The sequence below is a fragment of the Octodon degus genome, unplaced genomic scaffold, assembly GCF_000260255.1.
Source record: "Octodon degus isolate 3935 unplaced genomic scaffold, OctDeg1.0 scaffold00029, whole genome shotgun sequence".
Taxonomy (NCBI): domain Eukaryota; kingdom Metazoa; phylum Chordata; class Mammalia; order Rodentia; family Octodontidae; genus Octodon; species Octodon degus.
This window is the reverse complement of record NW_004524605.1, coordinates 15,147,645-15,162,544: the sequence shown is the minus strand read 5'-3', so window position 1 is coordinate 15,162,544 and position 14,900 is coordinate 15,147,645. Positions and strand designations below refer to the sequence as shown.

The 14,900-nt window shown below is 46.3% G+C and overlaps 1 pseudogene; it reads right to left on the bottom strand.

Moving 5' to 3' along the window:
- Positions 1–1,014: 1,014 nt before the first annotated feature.
- On the bottom strand, positions 1,015–1,442 carry LOC101580845 (annotated as a pseudogene).
- Positions 1,443–14,900: the final 13,458 nt, after the last annotated feature.

Sequence of the window (14,900 nt, the reverse complement as noted above, 5' to 3'; positions counted from 1 at the left end):
AGAGAGAAAGAGAGAGAGTTTTGAATGTAGTTCAGAAATAATTAAATGCCTTCCTTTATTGAACTAGAAAGGCAATTAAGACAATGAAGCATTTTTCTCTGTGGTATCTAGGACATATTTTTCTCATTTTCTTTTTGTAATGGGAAAATTTGAAACTCAGTGAAACTTACTTAGAGTGGTGGCAAATTGCTAGTGTGAGGTCAATTGCTCCCCAACAAATACATTTTAAATAGGAAAGGTTGATAAGCTCCTAGAAGTGGTACAGTCCAGTGCTGAGTAGCAAGGAAAGTCCAGCTTCCAACATATCATTCCAGAAAATTTCTTTAACCCCTTGGGGTCTCAGGCTTTCTAGCTATAGATTTAGGGGTGAAAGTACCAACCCACCATGGTGCTGTGTCAGGTGGGCGGAAGACAGGCTGAGCCAAGACTAGTAGTGATTTTTCAAGGGCTCTGGAAGCTTATTCTTTCAGGGGATGACCTGTCCACATAAACCAGACCAATTTGCCAAGCTCTTTTTGCTTGATTCAAGAAAATAAGGGCCAGGGAGATAGCTCAGCATAATAAGTGCTGGCCTGGCAAGTGCAAGGTCCTGAGTTTGATCCCTGGCACCAAAAAAAAAAAAAAAAGAAAAAAGAAAAAAGAAAAGAAAATAATCTTACTGTCCCATGTCTCTGGCTAACTAGGATACTAGGAGGAGAGTGACAACTTAAAATGTCACAAACATTGCATCTATTAATTTTCCCATATGCAAGATTATTTATCTGATGGGGTTTCATTTATTTCCCTGATATGAATTGGAAGGCTCAATAATGGGATAAACAGAAGAATAAACCCACAATCCTTGTCTTTAAAGGGACTAGAGGGAAAAACGGGAAGTGCCACATTTGTAAGAAAGTATCTGTGTTCTTGGGTTTCACATCAGGGTAGCCTATTGTTAAACCAATCTTTAAATTTTATTTTATTATTTTTTTGACACCTGCCAACAGCTGTTTATTTTGTATAGACACATGCAGCTCATGCAACGCTGACTGCATTGGATGCAATCCTCGGCCACAGGTCTGCACATTCCTTTGCCACCGGCCCTGTGATGGCAGAACCCTTCATTTCACCTTTGTTGTTCACTATGACCCCTGCACTGCATTGTCTTTGAAATACAGAAACACCCCATCTTTCCTCGGGTACGACTTCCACTGTCGGATCACCACTGCAGGATGCACCTTCTTCCTGAGCTCTGGCTTGCCCTTCTTCACTGCGTCCATCACCATGTCACCTACACCAGCAGCGGGAAGTCTGTTCAGTCATCCTTTGATCCCCTTCACAGAGATGATATACAGATTTTTGGCTCCCGTGTTGTCCACACAGTTGATCACGGCTCCCACCGAAAAACCCAAGGAGATCCGGAATGTTGCAACAGAGGACCCACCATGTCCTCGCTTTGACATATTGGACTCCAGAAAGAGACAGAAAAAGCTACTCTTTACATTTTAATAATGCAATAGACATTGATTTCGTGCTTATATAGTGTTTTCTCATAGCATCATTTAGGAACTCAGACCTCTCCCACCCCGGGACCCCCGAGCATCCTCCAGCATAAGGAAGCTCCTGGGTCGTGTCGCCTACTATTCTGGTTGGTTTTCTTATAAATAAAGTGTTATTGGAGCACAAACATGCCCATTCATTTACATATCTCCATGCCTCCAAGCTGCTCTCCCTCCGCAATGGTGACGAGGTCGGGGCAGAGACTGAGGCACACCAAGCCCGATTTGCCATCTGGACCTTCACCCAGAGAAGAGAGAGAGAGAGAGAGAGAGAGAGAGAGAGAGAGAGAGAGAGAGAGAGAGAGAGATCTGTCTAAGTTCTGCCCTGGATTCCTGGACTCCCATGCTGAATCCTCTGTATAGCCACAGAATAGGGAAGGAGAAGAGGGCAAATTATGTGGGGGACATAGATAGGACTATGTCAGGAAATGGCTCCCATCAAAGGAAGCTAGACAGACAGTCTAGCTGCAGCCTAGCAGGAAAATGAATATCAATCCCCCAAAGCATGATATTGAAATAGACTCTGCCATTCACTCCGTCCTCTTTAAGATAAGATTGCTATGCTGAATAAATGAGATGCTGAAGCACAGAGGTGTTAAGCAAGTAGCCCCAAGGTTACTCAGCATCCAAGTGGTAGGGTGGGTATCCCTTGGAGTACTTGTGCTGCTCTTCCCAAAAAAGTATTCTTAATGGTGGTAAAATATGTAATGTGCCCTTCTAATCAGTTTTTCAAATGTTCACTTAAATAGCACCTGAAGTGTATTTTGAAAGTAGGATGCTCCTAGGTTGGTGATGGCGAACCTTTTGGAGCTTCCAGGGATGTGAACAACCCTCTGAGGCACGTGTGCCATAGGTTCGCCACCACTGTTCCTAGGTTATGTAAGCATTTTAATTTTACAAAGTTGAAAATAAACTCATCTATGCAATTACCTTAAAACTAATCATTGGCATGAAGTTGCTAAGCTCAAAATTTAGTGTTTATTGGCACCAACGGCGGTTCTTAAACTATCACATTGACAGGAAAGGGGCAGAAGTAGTTTGAGTCATTGAAACTTTTCCTAATAATATGAATTAATTAGTTGTCATAGTTCAGAAAAAGAGAAAAGTGGTAGAAAAATTGAGCCACTTCAGACAACATCATCTAGGCTGACATAACTTCAAGAACTGACTTTATTGAATTCAGAACCATGTTGTTATTTGGACAGTATTTTAGTTTTATCAAGACAATAGAATCAAGCATAGTTTATTTTATTTATAAATCTTTGGTTTAGTGAGATGTTCTTTTTCGTTTCCTTTGGAATTTGACTTCACAGTTGTTTAATAATGATATGTGTAAAAATTTATCCCTAGTCTTATATGTGTGCATTGTTAAGTAACAGTAAAATTAACTTAAAAACATGAATGATCTAGGATATTATTTTCTCTTTAACTATTTCAATTTAAATGTGTGTAATCAAGTTTAAGTGTATCGAGTCCATAGAGACAGTTTGGTTTTATAGAGGACTTAAATTTGAGTTAGGAAACTACCAGTAAAGACAGGCTAATTTAAGATGCAAAAACAAGCAACCACAAATTCTCAGTGGCTTAAACTACTTGGTCGCATTAAACTCTTTGCATACTGGTAAAGAACTCTGCTCCTAGTTATCATCAAAGGCTGAATATATGCTCAGGAATATTTCCAGAAGAGTGGCCTGTAGCACTGTTTTGACACTGGCCACGTCTGACGAAAAGCTGCAGACAGCTTTCGTGATGACCGAGGTAGCTGTGAGGTAGCTGTAGCTCCGGAGGCGCTGGCAGAAGCGGCCGCTTACCAGCCAGCTGGCATAGGCAAATCTCAATCTCTGCTCATCTCCTCTGAAACAGGGAAGAAATGTCAGTTGCGTGGTTTGTTGCGAAGAATCAAAGCAATAAATCATGTGAAATTTCTTTGTCAATTTTAACTTATTATCTAAATGAAAGTAGTAGTATTATTCCTGGCAATCAGTGGTGTCTACAAGGATAAAGAACAGATAGCAATGCTTTTACCATATGGCACTTGTCATACAATCAATATTTTCTCACAAAACTTTACTGAAAATTCACAGAAATTCCCTAAGGTGATCAGATACTGAAACCTAAAGAGAACACTTCTTCAATACAGAAGCAAATTTCCGCCTTGGGTAGAAAAATGACAAAGCATTTTTACATAGCTCCAAAGCTATATGCTCATTTTCCTGCAGAGTCCCGTATTTTAAAATTTTGAGATTATAGAAAGAACTACTGTCTATCTTGCCTAAGAAGCAGTTAAGGGGGAATCACTGTGGAAAACATAAAAGAGAATTTCACCAAATACTATTCAGGATGGAAACCCGGGAAGATTAGACTGTGACTTCAACACCTAAACTAGTACCACTTAAATGCCTCAAAATTCTGGCTTAGTAGCAATGGTCTCAGTACCCTGGCCTAATTGCTTTTATTTTCCAGAAATCTTTGCTCAACCTGCTGTTAGAAAGTATCAGGGACCAGCTGGCTGAAACAACATATTGTTCTAGAAATCGGGAAGTCTGAGACGCATGTGCCAGTGCAGTTGGGTGCTGGTGAGAAGCCGCTCCCTGGCTCGCCTGCAGGGGCCAGCTGTGCCTGTACCCTTGTGGGGGCACCTGAGATGGACCTACAGACAAGCAGAGCACCCTGCTGAGCATTCCTGTAGAGATGTAGCTATAATTTTGAGTTTCTTCTTAATGGTCTCTAAATGTTAGTTGTTTTCCTCGTTGTAGAGGTGTTTTTTTATTTTTTTATTTTTTAGGTTTCAATGATTTTATTTAGTAGACTGAAAAGCTGTTGGTTATTTACAGTGTTGGCTCATATTTTAAGAACTGAATTGAAATATAGCTTACACTATTGACTAAAAGGATTTTAGCATTAATTTTAAATATGTCACTTATAATGATACAGCACACAGAAGCATCTATAACACTGATTCTGCTTTATTTATTTATTTCCATAATTTTATTGAGAAACAAATAGCAATGAGACAGTTTCAAACCAAATTGGTAGGACAGTTTCAATAATTAACACATTGCATACTTTCTTCCTAGTGGTTATTTGCTGTACAAGATGCGGACTTGATATCCTATTTACAAACATTATTACAACAAATCCCTCTATTCATTAAGAGAATGTAACTATATATCTATCCTAACCACTTTGAATACTCAGATACAAAATGGACATTCATCTGTATCCCCTTTTTTGTTTTGTTCCGTTATTTGAATATTATAGGTGTGTTAACTCAGCAAAATATTCTAAAAGAGTCCAGTAGTCCATAATAGTATTGGGTCTTCTGCTTCACTGGCAATGTCAGAAATTGTTGACAAGCCTCCCCTACAGCTCAACATAACACTGTGGCTTTACTTCATTTATATACTTTTCTGCTGGATGATTAAGACCAAGGTGAAGCAGGACCTACGCAACAAGAGTTGTAGCTTTTGGATCTGATAAAGTCAGTGAAATCCCCTCAGGATTTATTCTGAGATCCTGTACCTCAGATTGTAGAATCTTTGTCAGTGTCAGCCATGTGGATGAGTCACGGCCATTGCTTGGCCAGTGTGCTTTCTGTGAAAGCCTGAGAGAATGTTTTCTCTCCATGTGACTCTCCTTAGACACACTCTACATCATTGATCACTTTCCTCTTTGGCCCCATAATCTCCTTGATCAGAAAATTTGGGACACTACTGAGTTACATGATGTTACAGTACAAGTTCTCATATGTCCTGAGTCTTAATTGACCTCGTTGTAGAGTTTTTAAATGATATTTTAAACTGCACCAAATGTATGAACTGACTGGAAACACGAGATTTAGATTTCTAGTTGAGTGCTTTCAGAGAAGAATTTTCTTACTTTATTTAAAAAGAAAAGTAAAGATAAGTGCCCTCCTAAGTACTTAAGTGTATTAGTCCAGAAAGGCTAGGCTTGGTCCTAACCAAGAATAATTTCCCACAAATGCTAAATGCCTGTGTGAGCAGCAGCGGTCTCCACTCCAGAACAACTACAGCATCTTGCAAAGAGTATCAGGGCTGTAAGAAATCCATCCCTGTTGTCCAAGGAAGGAGATCTGGGGATGTACACACTGGCTCATCATGGCTCTGCTGTGAATGGCACGTGTTACTTCTGTCACTTCCTCATATGCCAAGGCAGGTAACGGAGCCACATCTAAATGTGGGGGAATCAGAGCACCTCTTTCTCACTACGCAACTGGTGGAAGAAGAAAATCCAGAGTATTGGTGAGTGCCCCTACTAACCGTCAGAGTAGGAATTTTAAAAAAGAAAAGAGAACAGATCCTTCAATGGTCAGAAAGCCTAATGTCTCATGCTATTAATACGAATCAAATCCCTGATCAAGGATAATAAAATAATGGTCAGCTATACAATAAAACTCTGAATGCATTCAATTGCTGCAGGTAAGTCTGTGTTGTCAATCTCTGTACAGTAGCATTGCACAGAATGAAAAGCGGGTACAAGTAAACTACATTGTGGTTACAGTGCAGTTTCTAGAATGGATGATGGAGCAGATAAATGGGGTGGCATATTTATAGTTTTGGGGGATTTTATTAGAGAAATCATGCATCTATGATGTAACTATACAGTCAGTACTCCTTTGAAAGTAACTCAAGAGTAGGAAATGTATAACCTTGTCAGGCAGGAAAGTTCATTTTAACCCAAATTACTAATAGAAGTAATTGTTTAGTGGATGATTTTAGAAGGAGACTCTAAAGGTTTTTTTTTTTTTTTTTGATACAGGGTCTTGCTACGCAGTTCTTTTTTATTTTTCATTCCTTCTAATGAGAAAAAAGATAAAATACTAATGAAACAGTTTCAAAACAGGTAGTAGGACAGTTATAATAATTCACGCATTTTATATTGTTAACTTCGTAGTAGTTATTCAGAGGACAAGATGTAGACATGACAGCTTGTCTAAACAATATTAGTACAAACGTTTCTTTTCATTGCTATGTAGTTCTGACCAGTGGTGATCCTCCTGTCTCAGCTTTCCCAGCACTGGGATTACAGGTGTGCACCACCACACCTGGTTTGGGGGCCTTGGCTCAGCATGCGGTACCAGGGATTGAATCTGGGTCCTTGTGCTAGCAAGGAACTCTAAACTTGTAAAACTTAGCCTTTTTAAATATCTGAAATACTGGAGTATGTCAAACTTTATTTGTTTCTTTTATTTGGGTACAAATATTTGCTGAGATGCGTATTTTTAAACTTGTAATGTACTAGTAACATTAAAAGTTTTCAAGTGCGGAAAGACTTAAACTAGCTCACAGTCTCTCCTAACTTAAAAAAATAACTTTGTACTTTCCAGAATAGCAAGCCCTATTATAGTCTTTAAGTCTTTCTTGGCAAACCTACAAACAGGAAAAAATGGTGAGAGGAAAATCTGCTGACTTGCTGTTTAATTATATTCCTCCCCTCTGCCCCTTAAAGTTTTATAACAAAGCAGGGTTAACATTAACACCTCAACCACCAGCAAGCAAATATATTTCATCACATAATTCACATCCAAGATGGAAATGATAAAATAATAAGTTTATTTAATTCCAGAGAATTGTGAGAAAGGTAGACTGTGTCTTTTCTAATTTAGTTTAATGAAATATCAATAATTATATTTTGTTTATTGTAGTTATTGAGGGGACGACTAGACTGTGAGATGCTACATCAAGAACTTCACATTTGCCCCTCATTTAATCCTTTCAGTAAACCTACTTACAAATACAGGAAGTGAGGAGAAGATCCTTTGACCAAAGTCACCCAGCTAGTGAGTAGTGAGATTAATCACTGAAATGGCATTTGAATTAAGGGGTCTGTTAATTACTATGCTTTTCCTAGCCCAATTCTCTTAAAGCAAAAAGCACCTAAATGAGGAATGGTTTGTTTATTCACAAATGTGTGAGTGACCATTCTGATTGGCCTATGGATAGCACTTGTGGATACAGAACTGAACAAGTCTGCAGGAAGAGAGGTTAAGGCAATGGGGCTATGAAAGCAGACAGGCAGCCCAGCTCAGCTCCGCCGCGTGACCTTGTCGAGGTACTTATTTTTGCTAGCCAGGGCTTCTTCACCTGAAAAATGGGAAATAACATTAGTGCCCACTTCATCGTTTTGCAGCGGAAGTGGAAGACAATCTAAGTTAAGTGCTTACTATGGTACATTACCTGAGATGTTCTATAATATGTATCTAATACAATACTATGTCTTAGTGATATTGGGGAAATATCAATAGCCATTGTTGAGGAGCTCCCTGATTAGGCAGAAAGATGTTTAAACAGCATTTCCTGGCCAATTTGATGTGAGCCTTAGGAAAACCAGGGGAAGACACGTGCCTTGGACGATTCTGAAAGGGTGACATGTGCTCTGGCCACCACACGGTGCGCAGAGCTTCACTAGGCGACGTGGGGACACATGGTGCTGCACAAGGGTAGCAACAGGCTTGTTTGGGGACGCTGAGCCTCTATGGAGAGGGAGATGCTACAGGGAAGAGAAACCAGTAGAGGGGATTTAGATGGACCACGAGGGTTCCAGCCTTTGGTAGCCCTGACCAGAGAGAGGCTAGAAGATCGCGAGATGGCGCTGTGGTTCCACTTTAGGGGGAGATTCTGGCGTCTGCATCCCCGCACTCCTAGAGGGGCCGACGCGAAGTGGGGCAGGAGCGGCATAGTAGGTTTGGCACGGTCTGCACCGGAGCCCTCAAATAATGAAGGCGATAAAGAGAAGGCGAACATAAGCAAATAGCCTGGAAGCGTCTCTTTCAGGACACACGGCATCAACAATCCGAAAGTGTCCTCCAGGAACCATTAAGAGTGTGGAACTGTCCAGCAGAGACCATTCCGAGCTCGGTCTGCACAGTGCGTGGGCCTCTCGTGCCGGGAGTTGATGTGGGGTTGGTCTCCGGCCTCCAGGCGTGCCTTATGACCCTGCCCTCCAAGAGGCTCTCTGCAAAGCCGAGAGACCAGCAGTCTCCACGCCTGCCCTTGGATCCTCCGTGTGCATCCAGCCTGCTACTTTGCCCTCACTGAACCTAGATTTTTAGGGTTTCTTTGCCACATTTTACACGGACACGTGGACGCATGACCCTCGCGTGAGCCCAGGCTCACGCATAGGTTGCACGATGCCTTTACCCAACATACACAAACTTCCATCGCACAAACTGCCCATTTTGACATGATACCTGCACATTCTGCCCACGTAGGTGCATGTGTGCTCTTGCTTGTGCGCAGCACCACTTCACGAAACACCCGAGCACACGTGCAGCCAGGTGTGCGCTGTCACTTTCCAGCACACACCTACTGCACAGACCCCCAAATGTGTTGACCCCCCTCCTTCATGCTCACATTTGTAAGCATCTCCCAAACAAAAGTGGCAAACGAGACCCTCAAGGTACACAGCCTGCACATATACCCTGCACGTTGCACCTCAAACGAAATTGCGAGAAAACTTTTGGCCTCAGGGCAGCAGGCCCAAGCTAATCTCTCCAACTCCCTCTTCCTTTTCCCGGCTTTCCCAAAATAGACGGGCCTTCTTTCTACCCTGCAAATCTCAGGCCCAGGCTTATTCCACCTGAGTTTGTACTAGTTAAAGGATGCTGATTTCCAAACGGTTGGAGAGCTCTTTCCACCTAGCCTAGCTTCCCTTCTCTTGAGGGAGAAGGGATGGGGTGGAAGTTGGGGAATCTCTGGGTCAAGGGACTCTGGGCATGGCCATATTCTGGGGCAGCCTTGGACTTAAAGCTTTATGAGATTCTATCCCTAACCTTATTTTCCTGACTTACAACGACTTAAGAGTCGCGCTAAGGCGGAGGCTCCTCCTCAGGCACCGCACACTCGCAGGTGTTCACTTTCCAGTCTCTTGGTAGGTGCCACGGAGCACCCCACAGTCGGGCTTAGGGTACTCCCCCTGGCATGTTTGTGCCCGTGAGCGCTAAGACTTCAGTTGGAACCGGAAGCAAGGGGGACTGGAGGTCGCACGGTGAATGTGACAGCCAGGCCCAGAGCCAGCGCGCCCAGTGTGCCCGGTCCTGGCGGGTGAGCGGGAAACGCAGGGGTGTCAGGCTGCATGAACGCACATTCAGCCCGCGCCTTCTTTAGGACTTTTTAGTCTTCTTCAGGGCTCACTCGGCTCCGCCGTTTTGCCCTCCAGAAGCGACGGCGAGAGTCGTTTGGGACAAACAGCCTGGATCCCGGGGCTGCAGCACTCAGGGACCCGCCAGCACACAGGGGTAGGAGATCCTGCGCAGCTGCTGGGTGAATGGTTTGGACTCCGAGGTTACGGGCACGGGACTCAGAGAAATTCTGGCCTGGGAACTTTGCTCGCCTTGTGGTCGTGGGCAATTTTTTTCTTACTTCCTTCCCAGGTCCTCAGTTTCCTCACCTGTAAAATGGGAGTGATCTTGTCTGTCTTCTTGGGTGGAAATTCAGTGAGTTCGCGACCGTTAAGCCTTCAACCAATGGGCTCTATTATTATCTGGGACCGCCCCAGGGGAAACCCAAGAGGGCCTCAGGCAGCTCCTGAAAAGATTTGTCGGAACCGCTGGTTCAGGCTCGGATCCAAAGCCCACTAAACTCTCTTCTAAGCACCCCCAGAGCCCTGTGGTGCCTTTTGCTCGCTCTCTACCGCCTGTGCCCCCATGGTAGGTGTCTTTGTTCCCGTCCAGGTCTCAGTTTCCCTGTTTGTACTATTGGGATGGTGAACTTCCAGGATCTGGCAGTGTCCCTTAGACTACGGTAGGAGTGGGACCTTCGCCCGATTTCTGGGACGGAAACAGGGATCAGAGCCGGAGTTCCCGGCGAAGCTGTGGCCCGCTGCTGGGACGCACTTCCGGAGCGCTGCAGGCGCGGGTCGCGGAGGACAAGCTTCTGGTCTGTGGGTCCCCCGGCTCGGCCGTTCCCTTCGGCGTGGGGAGCGGACCGGGCCCTCTTTCCAGGGAGCCCCTGGCCCTCTCAGGACAGCGTCTGGGCTTCAGCCCCTCCTCTGCCAACCTGCGACTCCAGGCTGGGGCTCTGTCCTCTCCTGCTGGACTCTTGGTGAGGGAGTGGGTGCCTGAGGGCTTTGTAGCCCCATTTCCCCGACTTCCAAGCCCCGAAGGAGGGGTTTGTCCTTCTGCCTGGCTCCCAGACAATTCCAGCAAAGGTGAGGGGCGTTTCCCCGACAGGTGCGCCCTCCTGGGGCGCGGCCTCGCCGGAGGCAGCAGAAGGGAGGGAATTTCCAAGGGCCAAGTCCTCAGACTCGCCTGGTGGGGGCGGCCGCGCCGAGCCGATACTCTCTCTCCCGACCTATGTGGGTTGTTTTCCTTCGGTCTTTCTCTCTCTCTCTCTCTCTCTCTCTCTCTCTCTCTCTCTCTCTCTCTCTCTTTGGGGGAAGCTAAGGACGGGAGTGTTTCTACTTGATCGCCTGTAAAGTATCGTGGCGGCTGATGCCCTTCAAGAAAGGGAATCGCCTCCTTTGTGCCTCCAGAAGGCTGGGGTGGCCCAGAAGGTTTGGTATGAGAGGGCGGGCTTGCCCGCAGGCCGAGCTCCCTGCAGCGCGAGGACCCTGGGAACTGGGCAGTCCGGAGGTAGGAATGGATGAGGACTCCAGGGACACTGGCCTGCCCACCAAAGAAACTCAGGGATCAGCCGGAAGGCTTCACGCCAAGGGACGGCAGGCCTCTCCAGTGGCTCCTTCAGATAAAACTGGTGGCATGTTTTTAATTCCTCATGAGTGTCCCCCCCTCCCCCGCCCACCACTTCCAAGTCCCTAAGGGTTTATCCTCCTGCCTGGCTCCCAGACAATTCCAGCGAAGGTGAGGGGCGATTTCTGGGACAGAAACAGGGATGAGAGCCAGAGTTCATCAAGAGCTTCCAAATACCTTTAAATGTTGTGCGCAGTCCCAGACACCAACACCAGAGCTCTGGTTCTGTGCAGCTCGACAAGGCCTGGAAGCATGCATTTCCAAGAAGCCTCTGTGCACACATCACTCCCTTCCCGTGGGTGCTTGTGCTAATGACCCCGGTTTACAAATTCTGCTAAGGTCCAGCACAGATAGGCTACCAAGGCCTAAGCACTGCTACACACACAAGCACACAGTAGGTCTCTTCACAGGAGATGTCACCTTAGAACAGGTGGAGCCCCTGTGGGCACACACTTCAGTCATCCCTCTGTTCTCAGGCTTTGTCCTGAGAAGTGGTATTAACCGCACATAAGGGGAAGACTCTAACGTACTTAAGTAACTCTTTTTCCAAAAGTTTAGAAATTGCAACTCAATTGTAATTCAGCTATTTAGGTTAAAATTACTGGTTCAATAGTCACCAGAGGATATCCGTGAAAAGCTATCACTCTCCTGGCCTAGGTGTCATTACCAGTGCTCCATCCCTTGCTATATCTCTTCCACTTTGTTTTTAGCCTCCTTCCAACTTATACAAGTATTACAGGACGTGGTAGCCAGGTTGGGAGCACAAGGACACCCAGAAGAAAAGCGATGAATACAGTCTCCTCCATTAAAGTACAGTGTGCTCACCATCCCAGGTGGGGTATCTGCTGCCTCGGCATAGCCAAAGGAAATTAGTCTTATCAAAAGATTCCTGCCTCTTTTTATTTTTTCTTTCTCTCCCTGGCCTGTCTGATGGTGAAATGGACTCTCTCATATGTAGTTCCTGGAGAGATTGGCGCTGGGGCAGGAATTAGGCTGCTGAAATCTTCCTTCTCTGTGTAAATCTCTCACTTTGGGATACACAGCTTCAGGTGCCTCAACAAATCTCTCCTTTGTAGATGTTTCTAGATTCTGTGTGTCCCTCCAGATATTTATCTGTCCTATGTCCCCTGGTCATTCTGCTTCTGCAAAGAGTATGTCTCCCCTTTCCTTGATACTTCTGTAGTATCTCTTCCCTTATTGTGTGTTTCCCAGGAGTAGCGCTGTACCTCATCACACTCACTTGGGATCCTGTAGACTGTTTATTGCACACTAGGATGGAGCCTTAAGCAGTTGATAAGAGGAAGGCTTGCATCTCATGCTGGGGTCTTCTGGGTCTCAGTGTTAGGAAAGTAGCCTCTGTTTCAGATCCTCATGTGAAGGGTACCCCTGGAGGGAGGGATTATCTCTGGAGACTTCTTGACCCTGGGGCATTAGGGTAAACCTAGAGCTTTGGGAAGTTTTTAGCAGGCCTAGTTTCAAATGTGCATTTAACTTCCATAAAGATGTACATTTTCTCCTCTCTCCCCACCCCCATAACTTTTCTGAGTGCCTACTGTATACCAGGAATTCTGATAGATGCTATAGGGAACCTGAATGAATCAGACCAATTTCCTCAGGGCTGCTTTGGAGGAGATGGCATTAACTTGGCACAAGGGAGAGAGTCCTCAGCATATAAGAGGTGAAGCACAAATGGTGTGAGAGCTCACACACAGATAAAGCACCATGGAGACAGTTGTCCTGTAGGCCTGGAACATACTTTCTCATCCAGGTGTGGAATCCAGAGTGGCTCCACTTTCCTGCTCTCCAGGAGCATAAAGCCTCCCTCTTGCCTGTCTTCTGCCATTCCACACGGGCACGTGCTCTTTTCCTTCACTGACCCCAGGACCTTTCTAGATCAAAGAGCCAGTGATGGCCAGGGTTTCTCTGTGTGTTTTCCTAAATGAGTCTTTAGCAGATTGGGCTGCAGTCAACAGAGTTCCTTTGAGGGCAATGAAGCCAAAGTTCACTGCGTGCTTATTAGAGGTTACAGCCTGCTAAAAAAAGATGGGGTGCACTACCAGAAAAATCTAGCTATTTTCTTTAGCCACAAATATAAACGTCAAAAGGCCCGAGGCAGAACAGTTTTTCCTTTCCTGTCTTCCTCTGCTCTCTTCTCTTTCGATTTCCCCTTCTCTTCCCTTTCACCTTCTCCCCCCTCTTTTTTCTCCTCCCGCTTTTCCTTCTGGCTAGGGACAGAAGTTGGACAGGGTATTTTCCACCCCTCCCAACCCTGTACCAAATAACCAACTAATCAGACACGGTTATGTTGTTGCTTTGGTAGTTACTCTACAGAAAAAAAGAAATACTACTTTAGGCGGGAGTGAACTTGAGAGAATTTTTTAAAAGGCACTCTGCCACAGCCCCACGGAGATCACTCTCTCCATCCTCCCTTCCTCTCCAAGGCTGCCAGGAAGAAGGAGCCTGTAAGAGCCGTGCCTAACGCAGGCGGCCTTCAAGTCGCGGCGGAGGAATAAGCGTCTAGGAAGCGGGGGAGCAGAGACCCCACGGCTGAGTCCAGGGCCCAGCACCCTCCTCTGCGGGCTCGGGTTCCCCAGCCTCTCCGGGCGAGCAGAGACCCCCCGCGAGCGCCCGGCCCCGACCTCCACCCCCGTCCTCCATCCCACACCCCGCCTCGAAGCGAAGAGGTGGGCACCTGGGACACGCGTCCAGATTTTCTGCCTGGGCTCTCCCGTCTCCTCCACTTTGGCCCCCGGCGTCTTAGGACGACGGAGCCGGACGTGGCATCAGACCTGGGACGACGCAGCCTGCCCGCGCAGCAAGAACGCTAAAGGACTGCAACAGCCAGGGTGCGGATCTCCAGCTCAAATCCCAGGGAAGGACACCGCCCGCCTCCCGTTCGTCCCTGCCCTCTCCGCACGCCCATCTCTCGGCTCCGGGCTCGGCCGCCGGAGCTCCGCGCTTCCCCGCTCGCCACTCCGCGAGTTATTCCGGCGGGCGCTCCTACGCCACCCGGAGAGGGATGTTAATGAGGGAGCGTGGCCTGGCGCCCTGAGCCCGCCGGCTCCCGTGCCGCGATTGGCCGAGGCGAGGCGGAAGGATGACGTTATGCAAAAGAGGGGCGGGGCCACGAGCCGCGGGCCCCGCCTCCTCCCTTTGGGGTTAGTGTGCCCGTGTTTAGCTCTGGGGAGAGTCAAACTGGATTCCATAGGGAAAGCCTGCAAATCACTTCTATTTTAGCAGGGAGAAAACAGAATCTCCATCCAGCAGGGTCCACCCCTCTCTCTCTCCCTCTCCTCTCTCTTTCTCTCTCTCCCTCCCCCCCTTTCCTCTTTCCCTCTCTCCCCTCTCCCCCCACCCTCTCTGGTGTATCGGTCTACGGCAGCCTGCGTCCTCCTCATCTACGCGCACTGAAAGGAAAAGAAACATCTTTGGTTGGGAGAGAAGGAGGAAAAAAAAAAAAGAAAAAAAAAAAAACTTGCCTGGTTGTGGAAAATGACACTTGAAGTAGCAAAGCCGGCAGCGCGAGTTGAGTCTATTGTTTCTTAAATTGCCATCAAGGTTTTTTTGTTTTGTTTTGTTTTGCTTTTTTTTTTTTCTTCCTGCTTCTTCAAGTAAAGGGTACCTCTACAGAAGGAAACTTCAGCCCCTCCTGT